We start from the raw sequence: 17063 nt of genomic DNA, 5'->3' as shown, positions 1-17063 counted from the left end.
GACCAGTTGCTATGTTCAAAAAGCAAGTAAAATGTTATTCTCTATTTGAACATTATATTGAAATATGGTCTTTAAATAACACTTTCCTCACAAGGAGTTCAAACTGGAGTTTACTCACAACGTCATCATAGACTTTGGGCTTCCCGCCAATTATGTAGCCCTTGTTATTTCTGGGAGCTTCCTGGATAAGACAGGACGTTGCCATTGGTAATGATACTACCCTTGTTCTTATATAATAATCTTTCTTGTGTGATGGAAACTTATTTTGTCCCTTTACAACATGAATAGTCTCATGTTATTTATCGTATGATATTCCCTAAATTTACTATGTAATAATTTTTAAGATATTAAATACTGTCTTCATGCTGAAGATTGTAATCACGAAAAGAGTTCATTTAAGCCATAAATTGCTTATTTGTAAGCAAATGGAGCAAATTCATGATTTCAGTTACTGCTTTGGAATCCAAACTAAATTGAACTCATAAAACTTTCTGCTTTCTGTAAAATAGAGCAGTGCAATGTTACTGAGCAGCAAGAAAAATGCTATCAGGAAACTTAATCCAAATGTGTTACATATGCATACGCACATCTCCCTTAAGCAAAATAGGGATTTAGAGAAGAAGGAGGCTTGGGAGTGTCATATGGTGCCAGAAGGAGTATTGAAGGTCAAAACATAACTGAGAGTAGATAGAAAAGTCGAATGAGGCAATTATTGAAGAAGAAAAAATTCAGGAGACAGCAGGAGAGTATAAGGGATGAAGAGGCTGAATGGGAATGAACTTATGGTTTATAAGCTGTGAATTACATCTGGAAAATATTTGGTGCCTTTAAATTTAAAAGTCATACTTGCTGGTAGGACACGTTTCAAAAAGTAGTGGCTGTGTTATAGCCACTGTCCATTAGATGTGAAACACACACAACTCTTGGTTATTCTATGTTTTCCCCCTTACAGTTGGATCTGAGCTTACAATTTTTTGCTATTTTGTTTTTTCACTGTATTCATTTGCCGCTGATCACTTATTTGAGAGAAAAAAAGATGATGAAGTTTTATGGCTATACATATATTTTTTTCATTCATTGTGCCTAAATGATGCCTTTTCCAGAGTTCCTCTTGGCCTCAGCAGTAACAAACCCAGCTAGTAACAATGAAGATGTGGGTTTGATCCCTGGCTTTGCTCAGTGGGTTAAGGATCCAGCATTGTCCTGAGCTGTGGCGTAGGTCACAGAGGCAGCTCAGATCCTGTGTTGCTGTGGTTGTGGCGCAGGCTGGCAGCTGCAGCTCCAATTTGATCCCTAGCCCAGGAACTTCTATATGCCACACCTTTGGCCATAAAAACAAAATGAAACAAGACAAAAAATACGCCTTTTCTTTGCTCTTGCCATCTTTTTCCATATACAGAAGGTTCAGTAAACATAGTCTGCCTCCACCCTGTCACTCACTCTGCATCAGAGCAGTTGGAAAATTATGCCCGATTGGTAACTTGGGGAGAACAAACTGGTCGCTTTCAGCCTATCTTCTTCCTCCTTTCCTCTCCATGGGGCCAGCCTGTCAGCAGAGAACAAAACTTTTCCACTTTCCAAACAACCCTTGCCTGCCCCTCCTACCAGCACACACAGCCAGGAACTTCACTGTTTGTGCTTCTGTGGTGAAAACACAACTGTAGTAGCTGGTACAAAGTAACATTTACTCACAGAATAAGCCCTTTCACCAATATTTCAGCATCTTCAGTAGTGTTTTGATAATTCAACTCAGCTTTAATCCTTTGTCGTAAATTTTCATAGTGCCATTTCCTCAAATACTCATCAATTCAAATATACCGTTTATTGCTAGAGTCTTTCAGTGTGTTAGTTTTTGTGATACATATGAGGAGATGCACAGAAATTATCATAACACACTTCAGCATGATGATGTTTTAGCAGACACTGTGCCAGATGCAGGTAGACACATGTCTGGACACTTGGATGAATAAAATAAATCTCTAGTCACATTTTAAGTGGAAATGGCATAGTCCCTGATGAACTAGGCACTGTGTGTCATGCCAGGGCTAGAATGGAGTGCAAATTTTACCTGAAAAGTAATCATCACAGTGGGAGCACATAGAAGTGACTGTCATTACAAATGACAGTCCAGTGAAGGCTTCCTGGAGGATGTGACATCCATGTTGCTTTCCCCAAATATATAGGGTATCAGAGGAGTTGCTAAATGGAGAGACAGGAAAAGGCCATGTGCAAGATATATTAAAAAATGGGCAAATAATAATTTTCATACAAATCATGCATTTGACAGAATTTATTTTTTTATTTCCCAATACATTATTTTTTTTTCTACTATACAACATGGTGATCCTGTTACACACACATGTATTTTTTCTCACATTATCATGCTCCATCATAAGTGACTAGACATAGTTCCCAGTGCTACACAGCAGGATCTCATTGCTAATCCATTCCAAAGGCACTATGGGATAATATAAAGCAGGCCAATCTACATGTAATAGGAATTCCAGAAGAAAAAGAAAAGGGAATTGAAAATATATTTGAATTGATGAAATTGAGGTTGAGATAAATTTGTATTTTTGAGATTAGTGATGTAGTAGTTAATCACAAATTTTTCATTATGCTACTCTTCCAAGAAAAACAGTAAAATACTGGTGTGTATGTACAACAAACTAAAGAGGTCTTAAGAACAACCAAATATGTGGCAATGGTATCCTAATAGAAAAGGTTACAGACAGCTTATGGCAGCTGGAAGTTTAATATCTAGTAGGCAAAACAAAACACACAGGCAAATTAAATTAGTATGGCATGACTTAAATAAACACCTCACTGCTGTCCATGATTAATTTACTGCTGAATGGAAGAGATAAATGTGTTTGGGTAAAGGACTAAGAAATTACAGCTAACTGGAGATGAGGACAAGTTTGCTGGAGACACAGAATCTCAAAGGGGCCCTGATAGAGACCTTGAATAGTTAGTTGCCTATGAATGCTTTTGTTTGTGCAGTGGCTGATTGGAGAATCAATAAAACTGTCTTAAGACACTTTGTAATATCTAATCATTAAAATTAACCTCATCACAGGCTCATGTTTATTTTATTTTTTGAATCAAGCTCTTTTCTTGGGTCAATTTGTTTATCTGCAACAAAGTTTCATATTGCATGTATATGTTCCTATTTTTTATTCTAGAGATTGTGATATTTCTATAGATGCAGGCAGAAGTCAGGTCCTTTCTTGTTATAATGTGGGAGAGAGAGGTGTAAGTGCAAAAGAACATGTCAACAGAACTCTTTTCAGCTATAAACTCTTTTTGAAAGATGAATTTTCAAAAAAAGTTGAAATGCATTTTTATGATCAAGAGATATAAAAATAATATATTTTTTTCTCTTCTTATTTAGTTGTCCACATAAATACTATTTTGACAAATATTTCAATTCAGTTGGCTCTACTTGCACTATTAAGAAAGCATACCTTAGATGTATTTCAAGATATTCATTCTTAAAGTAATATTATATCCAGATATAGACATAATAGAGAATATCATGCTGACAATAGAAATTTTTCAGTGCCTCAGGAAAGCTGATAGATTTTATGGATATATTGCCTTGTCAGGCATTTCTGTGTGCTCTATTTATTTTTTATACTACCTTGGCTGAAAACTGTCCTGTCCCAATTATTTACAGCAGTGAAGTTGAACAAGTAATTTGATAACATCTTCTTTAGAGACACCTGGTAAATCTGAATAATTATGTCCAATAAAAAGAGTCCTTGGAATTGATAATTTACTATCAGCCATGGTAGTAAAGATTAATGTCAGGAACTCATTTAATCTTAAGGCAAAACTGTCATTTAATTTAATTGACTTCTGTTCTTCTTGTATTACATAATGAAGCTGTGGGTTAGAATCTTTGTACCACTTTTTGTGATATTTTAGATTCCTATTTTACTCCCATTTCAAATGTCTTTTCCTCATAAAAATGAGTAAAGTCTATTAAAGTAACCATATTTATTAAGAAAAATAATATGGAGAGAGAAAAATTTGACGCTACTTTTCCTGCCAAAGAGAAAAGGTAGTTTACTCCTCTCTAGAGTGGGGCCCATGCTATATGGAACCCACAGCTGATGGATATATTGCTCGTTATACATTCTCTCCTTCCAATAAATAAACATGATTTCACATAGGACTTTGCATTTATTCTGAGATAAAGAACAGAGTGTACTATGGTATTTATTTTATGTTCAGGGAATTTAAGCAAAATGTTCCTAGCTAGCACATATAGCGCTATGTAGCTGAAACACACACACACACCCCAACTTGATTTTCTTTTTTTCTTTTTTTTTTTGCCTTTTTTAGGGCCATACCCATGGCATATGGAAGTTCCCAATTAGGGGTCAAATGGGAGCTATAGCTGCCAGCCTACACCACAGCCACAGCAATGCAGGATCTGAGCTGTGATTGTGACCTGACCTACGCTACAGCCCACAGCAATGCTGGATCCTTAACCCATTGAGTGAGGCCAGGGATCGAACCTGCGCCCTCATGGATGCTAGTCAGATTTGTTTCCACTGAGCCACACCAGGAACTCCAAGAACTTGATTTTCTAATTTTTATTCTGGAAAAAAAATTCCCGCAAGATTCTTGTATGTGGAGGCCTTCGTTTTTTTTTTTTTTTTTCATTCTTGCTTTCCTTTAGTGCATAGTTTAATTATATACATAAAATGGGAATTTATTGTATACATTAATTATATTGGTATATGAATTTCTAATTAACAGCAGCTACTGTTTTATAAATTTCAGTTAATTGACCATATGGGAATAGCTATAAAAATATCCAGAAATACGCATATGTAAGATAACTATATGTTGTTCTATATTTTAAAATTATTCATATTTTTTCTTATAGCATATGTATTTCTAATAGCAACCACTATTAAAGCAAGTAGAACAGATATCTAATTTCAAAGATATAAAAAAAAGGAAATATCTTCTACACTTTTTACAATGTTCCCACCTTATTTTACTTCTCTTGGTAAAAAGTATTCAAAATTGAACAAAATCTCGTGTCTTCCCTTTCCAAAATAATCTTTCATTGTTAAATACATTAATGGGTAAAATGACATTAAATTAAACATTATGTCAGCCGAAAACACATTGGTTGATTTAATTATTGCCATAGCCAATTTGGGGCAACAGAGTTGTTGTATAGGAACCACCAAGTTTTAGGAAGAGTTTTTCTTTGCAAATTTAGCAATAGAAATACAGTGAGAATTAGACATTGTAAACACATTGCATTTCTTCCTTCTTCTGTGACTTGAATCTGTGATACCTAATTAAAAAAAAAATGAGCTGATAGTATTTTTGCAGGGATAAAACATTTAAATTCAGATGAAACAGGAGTTACACATATAGAATTTAATTTGTGCTAGATAATATTATCAGATCTTAAATGTATTAATTCCTAAAGACTTCACAACTACCTTATGGAATAGTCACTATTATTATTTCTAATATGCAGTTAAGTGAAGTGGGACATGGAGAAGTTTCACTCAGTTGTGAAGTGAGGATTCAAATTCACCCTATTTATGAAATCCATATCTTTAAACACTATGTTGGTATAGATAAATTAGATAAAACTTTCAAAGGATATTTTAAAATACTTATATTCATTCACCCCAGTTATCAATATTTAACCGAGAAAGTATATATATCTGGACTTACATAGATATTTATATAGATGTACAGGAAAATACATCTATATCTCTATATATCTAGATAAAAATACATAATCTACATAGACCTATCTAGAAAGATTTTATACAGTGATATTATATATATTGTGGATAGGTATATTACATAGGACTCCACATTTAAAGTTACTAAATTGAGATAATGAGATAATGTTTTCAATTTAAAATGGGTATAAGGAGTTCCCATCATGACTTAGTGGTTAACCAACCCAACTGGTATCCATGAGGACGCGGGTTCAATCCCTGGCCTTGCTCAGTGAGTTAAGGATCTGGCATTGCCGTGGGCTGTGGTGTAGGTTGCTGTGGCTGTGGCATTGGCTGGCAGCTATAGCTCTGATTGGACCCCTAGCCTGGGAACTTCCATATGCCTCTGGTACAGCAATAAAAAAACAAAAAAAAATAAAATAAAATACCTATAAGACTTTCTTTTCCTTTAGATAATGCTGGATACCCCTCCTCTGCCAAGATTTTGGCCAAGAGCAGGGAAAATTATTTTCCCTTTGGGTAAATGTTTTATAATTATTTTCTCTTTGGGTAAATGTTTTATAATATCCCCCAAGTAATGCTTACTCTGGTTAAAAGTTAAATACAAATCTATTTTAATTTAAAAATATGTGTTTATGTATTTATATGTACAGATATTGTGTATATATCTAGATGTATATATTATAGATATATCTAGACATATATAAATATGTATATTATAGAGATATATATCTAGATATAGTTATAAATATATGTATGGATATATAGACGTAGATATACTATATCTGAATATATAGATTATATATATATATACACACAAAAAAATTAATGTGTAATATACATCTAGATATATCTTCTGTCTATAGTATCTCCTATAATAGATATTATAGATGTATATAGATATAGGTATATGTAGATATATATCATGTATAGATATAGAGATGTTTAATTATATTTTATGTATCTATATATAACTATAGATATTGAGATATAGATAGATGTGATACATATCTCTCTATATATATGTATATCTATAATTATATAAATGCATTTTTGATAAAAATAGATTGGTATTTAATATTTAACAAGGGCTTTGAGTAAGCGTGGCTTGAGAGATATTATACAATATTTACTCAGTGAAATTATTTTTTCCCTGCTCTTAGCTAAAATCTCAGGGAGAGTTCATGATTAATTGTTAATTATAAAGGAAAAGAAATTCTTATAGCCTTAATTTGAAATTATCTCAATCCCATAATTTCAACCATGCAGTCCTATGTGATGATTTTTAAGTTCAACATTATTTAATCTTCTTGCCTCTCCAGCTAAAGTCTTCCAAAATCAGAAAACCTGAAGTGGAGTCTGTAACTACTTATTGCAGTTATTATTCAGTAATTAAATGCCTTTGAACCAAGGCCATTTTTAACATTGTGCCTGTAAATGTCATTATTTCCCAATGAGAGAAGTGAGATGGGATAAGAGAAAGCTGTTAGCATCCACTATTTTTTTCTTCTATTAACTGAAAATATTAAATAGCCAAGTTCTTTGGTTATCCAGGATTATGGCTGTTATGCATGAGAGAAGAAATCAATCAAATGCAAAGAAATACAGTCATAATATAAAACCTCTGGTTCAAAATGTGGGCTTAGATTACTGGAATTTGATTAATTGACCTGGATGATTCTATGCAGTAGCTTCCTGAAAGTTGAGTAGGGGAAAGAATGGCTGAACAATCAACACCTGCCTGGTCCTGGTTGTGTTTTGTCCGCACCTGGTTGTAGCTACCCAATATGGCTTTCATATCAGTGGGGACAGTTTTAATCCTGTGAGTACTTAGAACTTCCAGACAGTAGAAACAATTTCTAGGAGTTTCCAATTAATTGGTACCAATTTTATTACTGTATCCTAAGGAGAGGTGACTGGGTAAATACTGATCCCCCTGCATCCCGATTGTAGGTTTCTGGCAATTGCCTCAGCCATCACTGCCTTAATTCACATTCTACCACTTTCTTCCTCATCCTCCCAATTCCAGCAGTTGGGAAATTTAGTCTGTCATCATTTGGGACATGAACATGGGCAGAAGATGGAGGCCAATGATCATAATCAAAGATGCTAAATTCAAATATGTTCCTGATTATATCATATATCATTTACAATAGAAACACTGTCTTTATGAAATCACTCTTCCAAAGATGACACTTCTCAGACGTATTTACTGACCTGTAATATGGACAATATCTCTCAAGATGACTCCTCAGTGTCACCGCCCATAGAACTAAAAGTGATCAACACTTAATTAATCACTTTTCCCTGGGTAGACATTCTACTCTAAAATAAGCCTCGGCTCCTCCCAATTACATTTCTTGTTTTGGTTTATACTCAGCCATGTTTTCCTACTATACTCAGGGGTAGGGAGCTTGCAAATAGAGCACAGTCACAGAGCTACAGATAAGGCATAATGATTAGATAATGCTAAAATTTAACATTACAATTATCTTGAAGAGGACTTGTATAATCCCTGTCAGTGTTACAGATGTATCAAAGTTTACGAGAGAATCAGAGCCACTATGAATGATGCAGAAAAAGAAACTTATAGTGGGAAATAGATCTTATAAAATTGTGGAAGCTAGTTTTATGCTCTTTGTAAGACTCTTGCTTTTGTGTCTGATGTAGAGCCTGAAGTTAGCAAGCTGGCATTTGGAAAGAACATGTAGGCAGGAAATGAGGGAGATCAGGAGAAAAAGTGGATGTCCTAAGGGCATGTGAGAGTCCAAACTGGAAACCACATCTGTCTCTGACAAATTCAGATCTCAAAAACATAAGTGATCTGTGGGAACAGCTTGACCAGGGAGTTACACATCCACCTGGCTTAGGATTTGGAGACATAGGACAAGACCTTCTGGGAGGAACTGGAGGAACTGCAGGCCTGGCTGTCACTCTGTGGCCAGAAGGTGATAGATGTTCACTGCAGCAGAACCTGGTTCTGCACAAACCCTCTGAGTGGAGCCTGCAGAGCCTCTAGCTTCTTCTCACAAAAGATGGACACCAAAGAGCTCTTGAGATTCTGAAGTTCCTCTCAGCATGTGTTTTGTACAGTCTTGGTGACATGAGCATCTTTTGTACTCTCTCAGTGAATGTTGGTATTATGGAGTTGGAGTGCCTATAAGCTTTATGTGATTAATTGATTCTAGCATTTAAAACATCCCTCAGATGCAGTCCTTTTTAATATATTAAGAAAATTCTAGTATTTCAACTCCATTGGTGTAGGCTGTTTGGGCATCTATGTTTCAGACATTTAAGCACAGTGTTAGAACCATCCTAAGCCTTTCATGATAATACATTAAATCCAGAATCTCTGCTTAGTGTTCTTGTGAAAAAGAATTCAGCCCAGTCTAATATTATATTCATTCCATTATGTTCTAATGTTACAGCAGGTTCTTACACATATTCTCAAAGTTTCTACCAATACAAATTAGCATAGACATCACCTTTTATTTTGGTGCTTATTGTACCTCCTCACATGTCACACTTTTAGGTTTACCCTTTCTGACCTACCAGCACTTGAATATGCTTATGACTTGAGAAGCTATAAGAAATGCTGCGGTAGTTGTCAAGGAGTATCCATGGTTCTACATAAGTCTGAACTTCAGAGGAAGCATTATAGGTTATTCCAATAAAAGGAGACCAACCTCTTCTTAAGGGAGAAACATCCACTCATAATGGTAAAAGAATCTCAGGATAATGTATGGGTTTGAAGACCCCAGGTTCATCAGAATATGCTCATAAGGATCCATGCCAATTTTGAGGGTCCCTATTCTTCCAGATCAATGCCCTAAGTTTAACTAAAGACATCCAAAGATGTTAGAAGTGTAATTTTCATTATAATTTACTCACTTGTGGAAGAAAGCTTTATTTTTGAATCTGAGTTTTATGGATAGATGGCACAAGGGTTTCATTTAAGGAGGTTATAAGAACATTTTGGTTCCTAACCTGACCCAGACTTGAGCTGAGACTTTCAAGCACCAAGTTCATCACTTTCTTTTCCCAAGTCCCTAGCATATTTAGAAATAATTAACCAACCCCGTAGTGCTCCATACTTTTACTACTATGTTTCACAGCAGCAACTACATAGTCCCAAAGACTAGACTTAGTTACAGATCTCTCCAGATGATAATTTAAGTATCTCTTTTGTTATTGAATTGCATGAACTTCTGCTGACCCAGTTTCAACTACAGACAGAATCGTTAATGTCTTAAAACTAATCAGACCAGAGAATCATTCCTATAAGCTAATTCAGAGAACTGATTTTTAAGGTGTTGATCCCCGATAATGACTTGTCGTACCAAATTTTGTATGATTTAGGGGTTTATCAGAGAATAAGAATCACAATGAGTGATACAGGGTAAGGGGTTTATTATAGATATTAGACCTTCCATAATTATCAAAGCTGCTTAAGCAATTTATTTAAGACTATTGCTTCTGCATCTGATGTTGAAATTGAAATCAGGGCTAGAGTATGGGAAGAAATAGTAGATTTAAATTTGGGAAGATGAAGAGAAAACTAGAATCCTTGAAATAAATAGGAACCTATGAGATAATGAGATAAATAGGAACTGAAGAGGACCAAATAGAACCCATAAGAATGAAATGGAACCCATATCTGTCCCTCACTCAACCTATGTTATAATCTGGACACTTAATGAAAAAGCTGTACTCATTCCTGTGCTGTGATACACAGAAGTTGAAGCACAGGTGGCTGACTTTATCCAGAACCATATGAAAAAGGGAAAGCTAAGAAATGTAGTTTAGCAAAATTGACCCAATACAAAATCACCACACTGGGTTTGACATTCCTATGAGGAAAAATAGAGACCCAAGTAAGTACAAAAATAATTTCCCTCTAATTAAGAAAACCAGAAGACCACTTATCTTTAATGTCTCACAGTTGTAGCTGTTTTAAGTAAATCTCATGAAATATTATTTCATAAATATAGAACATATTTGAGCTTCTAGTATGCACAAAGAACTTAAGGCTATGTGGAAATACATGAAGAAGTTTTGTATACCAAAATTCTTACCTTTGTAGTGCTTAAAATATCATCATTGCTTCATCCTCAGAATTGTTTGTGTTCTCGTATTTCCCATCATGATTATCTAGTAGAGCTATACCAAAAATTAAAAAAATAATATTTTTAGGTCTATACCCATGTTATATGGAAGTTCCGAGGCTAGCTGGCAGCCTATGCCACAGCCACAGCAATGCCAGATCTGAGCCACATCTGTGACCTACACCGTGTGACCTACACCACAACTCATGGCATATGCTGAATCCTTAACCCACTGAACAGGACCAGGGATCAAACCCACATCCTCATGGATACCTGCTGGGTACATAATCTACTGAGCCACGATAGGAACTCATCAAAAACTTTTAATATTATCATCATGCTTAACCAGATTCCTCTTATTTACATGTAATGACATTTAATATGATTCCATTGATTTTTTAATCTTACTTGTTTTTTAGTTTTTTTTAAATATGGGGGAATATCTGAGTGATACAAGATAAAATGTCACCCTAAATTCTCTAAGAATAGGAACAAAGCAAAAAAATATTTATTGAATAGGTACACATGATAGCAATGCATACAAATAGATCAGTTAGTAATTTGTTGAATATCACAGTGATGTGCTTTTTTCATATGATAAATCATACTAACGGCAACAGACAAAACTGAGCTAGAGAGGAGCCATGGAAAATGTTATGAACTGGACAATATCAAACTACCAAAGACAGAAGAAAGTTAGAACAAGGAAGTTAGCCAGTATATGGTTTCTAAGTTTAGAATTTTGGAAAAGTTTTCATCTTTATAAATATTTATCATCCATCAATCTATACATAACCTCATGGCAGAAGACAATCATCAAATACATGTGATTTATAAATTTGAACAATCTATTTTGAATTCAGTCATTCTGCACAGCTTATAAAACTGGTTGAGAACAAGATCTGTGCACCAAGTAAAAGCCATATTTGCCATTTCAGTGAAGAAATCCCATATGTCATTCACTAACTGAATATTTAATTCAATATGTCAGGCGAGCAAATCCAAAATCAACAAGCAACAGATTTCTTAATTATTCAAAACACATAATAGTTCTACTCATGAGTGGAAGCACTAATAACCCAAGAAAAACAACTATACACTATAAAAAGACATTGTTGCTTTCAGTCCAGTTCGCTGGCTTAAAAAAAAACAAAACAAAAAACTTACTGTGATTCTTCAGATTATTTCTTAAGAATGAATACAACTTGAAATTTTTAGCAAATATGCTTCAGCTCAATCATCAAGAGACAGTTATACTTGTGACTACAATAAAAACAAATTGTACTTCAATATATCTCGGAAAGATTTTTAAAACATTTTTTAAACAGTAGCAAAAAAATCAGTGGAAGCAGATTTCCTGTTCTGGCTTTGATAGAGTAGCTTGTCATAGGCATTGCTTCTGCCAAGAACCACTAGCAAAACCATAAAAATTAATTTTGAAATAGGTCTGGTTCAAGGGCATTGTAAGGTGCAGAAGCAGCTAGCACTATAGCAGTGAGTTTCTTGCAAGAAGGAGGCTCAAGGTAGGCAGGATAGAGAATCTGTGAGAGACAAAATCTTAAAGATCAAAGGAGAATATAAATTAAAGAGAGGTAAAAGTTTTCAGGAGCCTTATGATTCTGAAGAGACAAAAGTGGGAGATTAGGAGGGCCAGGAAAAGGGGCTATAGTAAAAATGCTAGACTTTCAGCTGGGATATTTGGATAGAATCATACAAAACAGTAACACTGAGTCTTATAAGAATATAAACCCACATTAAGTAGGCAGTCAGTGACAGAGGATACAGAATCTTCTCTGGGAATGACAATACCTTGAAAGGCCTTTATAATTTTTCCCACAATCAATAAAAAATGACCCTGTACACCAAGAAAGTACCATGAGGGAAAAAGCAAAAATAGAAACATAGCCATAGATAACATAGGTATTGGCTGCATCATATTACAGATACTTTGAAATTACTCTGGTTAAAATATGCAAGAAAATAAATGACAAATTTTTGCATTTCAATAGGATAGTAAACTATTAAAAATCAAATAGATGCATTAGGACTTTGAAACAAAATAAATGAGATTAAAAACTTAATGAGTTTATCAAGTCAATTAAACACGCTAGAGATGACAGTGTTGAACTTTATCTAAGCCTCGTTTTCCCAGAAAGCTGTGAACTGAAAAATCTCACTATAATTCTGTACTAAGGAAAGGCTAAGCAAAAATAAATAAATCAATAAAAGAAAATCACACTGTATTGTCGTATATCCCAATTCAAGACAAATTCACCTTTTGTGACTGATGTTGCCAAAACTGGGGCTCTGTCCACTAGTTCCAAATAGAAACTCAGGGGTAGAGTTTTGGATGAAGGAAAAAAAAAATAGCTTTTATTGCTTTTCCAGGCAAAGGAGACCAAAACAGGCTAATGCCCTAAAGACTGTGCCCTCCCTTGGGAAAGAACTGCAGGGAGTTTTATAGTCTAAAAGGAGAAAAACAGAGTGTCAGATAAAAATCAGGATTGGGGCAAACATACATTCTTCTTTCTTTGGGGGAAATTTAGTCATTGAAGTTGGCTCAGGAGATCTCAGTGTGATCCTGGTGGGGGTCTTCTGGGTTATGGAATCTTGACTTTTCTAAGAATAATGATACTTGTGAAAAGGGCACATTGATCAGAGATTGGATCAAACTATGAAAGTTCCTAAAAAACATCATGTACTAATAATCTTTAAACCCAATGCAATTGTGCTTAGGCAGCCTAATCTTTATCTCACAGCTGATTGTTTTTAGGGTACAGTCAAACAAGGGAGAAGCACAAGGAAGGCCTCCAAGCTGTTCAGTTTCTGGTATTCATTTTTAAATAAAGCATAAGGAAGATTACTTTTCTCTTAGGTGTATAAAATGTTTATTCCATTATGTGTCTCCCTTGCAAGGGAACCAGGACCCTGCTCCAAGTCTAAACTATTGTTTCTTGACTCTTCCTTCCTGGTCTTTGCATCCCCTTTCTCCTCTGATTAGCAACTATCTGAACTCGCCCCTTTGAACTCAGGGAAGGTCATGGAAGCTGAATGATGCCCATTTGCTAAAAGCAGGAAAAAGGGGACACAGAAAGGCTTTTGGGCCCAGGAGGCCCACAGGGCCCTGCTTTGCTACATTGACACAAATAGTCCCACCTCTGTTCTTCCTCATGACATCTATAAGATTCACCAGGGATATTTGGTTAGCCTGAATCACCAAATCCCTGGTATCCCCTCCTCTTCGTTGATATTAACCTTTTAATGAATGGTTTGCCTATCTCAGAACCTGAATAAAGCTATGTCTTTAATTGGCTGGTATTTTGTTTTTTACAGGAAAAAGCAATGAATTGAAAAATAGATGAGAAGAATATCCTAGACTTCATTACAGAGAGCAAAATGCATAGGAAACATCCAAGACAATTTAAGCATTATATGGGAATTTGAGAAAAAGTTAAATCGGTGTATATGGGGTCTCTAGAAGAGAAGGGGAATAGCAAAATGAGCAGTGAAAATATTTGAAGATGTGATGACTGAGTGTGTTTCAAAGTAGACAGAAACCTACATCTACAGATTCAAAAAAGATCTACAAATCCAAGCAGTAAAATTATAACAAAAACAATATTGAGGTATATCATAGTAAAACAATGAACATGAAAGAAAAACATTGAAATGAAGCCAGAAATAAAAACTCAAGTCAAATAAATAGTAATCACAATACAACTGATTTCTCAGTAGGAAAAAAACAAAACAAAACAAAACAAAACGAAAAACAAAAAAACCTCCAGAAGACAGTGGAACGTATCTACGTTTCACAAACTGAAATAAAATAAAATCAACCTAGATTTTTTACACCCTGAAAATATCCTTCAAATGTGAAGCAGAAATGAAGTAATCTTGGGCAGATAAAAATTAAAAGCATTCACAGCTAACAGACCTGAAGTTAAAGGATAATAAGTCAGTCATATACATTGTAATGTTTAGGGTAATCACTAAAAGAAAAGCAACAGAATGATATTAATATGCTAATAAAAGTAGGTGGAATAAAAATATTTGCTTCATCTGAATACTTGGAATTAGCCATTCTCAAAGTTAAGGCAACAGTGCTCTAGGCTATCAAGTCTACTCAAGACTTCTGACACAATTTGTAAGTTTGAGAGAACCCAAACCACCCTCAGATTTGATAATGGACTAAGATCACTCACAAAACTGAGGAAAGAACTATGCTGTGATTATAGTTTCATTATCACAAAAAGATACAAATGAGAACCAGCCAAAAGAAGAGATGCCTAGGGAGGATTTCCAACATGAGCTTTCATTGTTCCTTCAGTTTGTCTAAGAATTAGATAGGTTTATTCTTGACTAGACAACTGACCTCCCTTTTCTTACAGCATTTAATTTAAAAAACTTCAAATTATCAAGGTTTTCTCCATCTCTTTGATATGATTATCTCTTTGATAATCTTCAACCTCTAGCCAGTTTGCAGTCCAGGAATATCTTTTCTAAGAATTTAGGAACCATCTCTTTGAAATGGAATCATCAAGAAAGGTAATACCCACATCCTCTGGGCTCTGTAGAAGCCTGTCTTCAATTAAGCATCAATTAGCAAACAAGATGGCCTAATCACTACTGACTAGCCTCTCCCTAGTGTCCCCCAGTACTGTTCCACTAGTTTACCCAGTGATTAAAAACTCTTCTGTCTTTTTTTTTTCCCCCGGTGGAGTTGAGTCCCATCTCTTTCCCCTATTGCAATAGTCTTGAACAAAATCTCCCTTGTATTTTAATGGGACAATAGTAAAGAAAATTTGGTGTATTTTTTCTTTGACAATAGCAAATCATAGCACATACATTGTAGGAAGGAAAGTTACAGACTGATTTCTTTTAAACATAGTTACAACATCCTAAAGGAAATATTAGCAAACCAAATATGTGACTAAGTAAATAATAACTGATGGCCAGTTTGCATTTATTCCAGAAGCACAACTTTATCTGTTTATTTGAAAATCAATTAATGTACCTTAACACATTCACAGAATGAAGAGGAAAAACATGTATTTAAACATAATACCCATTCATGGAAAAAAAAAATTTAACAAGTGAGAATGGAGGGGAAATTCCTTAATAGGCTACAAGATAGGAGGGAAGAAAATCACACTTCAGCTAGATTGCATTGCCTCAGAAGCAAAAGCAGAGGCAATGATCCAAGAGCAAAGAGGAAATAGTTTATTTGGGTGCTGTAAGGAACACCAGGAATGAGGGAAATTAATATGGGGAAGGAACTCCATAAAGAGAGTTTTTGAGCTTGCTACTATAGTAGATAATTGAAGCTTAATTAAATGGAGAAACTCTGGGAAATGCTTTAAAACACTAGCCCCAAGGGAAAGGAGTATTTACATACCACTGTGATCCAGTGAATAACTAAGGGCTGCTTCACTGAGGTGTTAATTTCCTGGCATTTCAAGCCTGCCAAATAGTTGGGCTTGGTGGCTTTCAGGGGAAAATCTCTCCCCATTAATGATGCAGATATTGGATGTTGGGATTCTTATGGACCACAGTGTGAAGGTAAGGATTGTGGACTAAGGATAGATTTTTTGGCAATCTTGGTTACAATACTTAGGCCAACAAACACTGAAACTTTTCCTCAAGATCAAGAACAAGAAAGATATTTTCACTGCATGCATTTTTATTCAACACTGAACTAGATGTACAATCCATTGAAATAATGCAAAAAATAAAATGCAAAACATTCTAAAAAAGATTAGTTGAGGATATTGCTACTTTCTGATGAGAACACTTATTAATGAGAACACTTATTATTAATTAAAATTTTGAAAATTAATACTTGACCTTAACAAAGTTGCAAAGTACAATGTCAATATTTAGAAAGTCATATTTCTGTAGATAAGCAAAAAACAGTCAATATCTTTGGTGATATCCTTTCAAATAATATAAAAATAATAGAAAAGTTTTAAATACCTGAAAATGTAATTTAAAAAAATCAAAGATATACATAAAGACAACTAAAGAGTATTACTGAGAGAATTTAAAAACCTAAATAAATAAAGTGAATCCATGTTCAGGGATTGGAAGAATTAAATACTGTAAAATGTTATTATCCTCTAACTGATGTTTATATTGACTACATTCCCAAACAAAATCCAAACAGCTTGTCTGTGGGTGATTGAGGAGTGGCAAATTTACTCTATAAGTTCTGTTGTCAGGTCTCTCTGTG

Source organism: Phacochoerus africanus, chromosome 10 (genome assembly GCF_016906955.1).
Source record: "Phacochoerus africanus isolate WHEZ1 chromosome 10, ROS_Pafr_v1, whole genome shotgun sequence".
In the NCBI taxonomy this organism is placed as follows: domain Eukaryota; kingdom Metazoa; phylum Chordata; class Mammalia; order Artiodactyla; family Suidae; genus Phacochoerus; species Phacochoerus africanus.
This window is presented reverse-complemented; position numbering follows the sequence as displayed.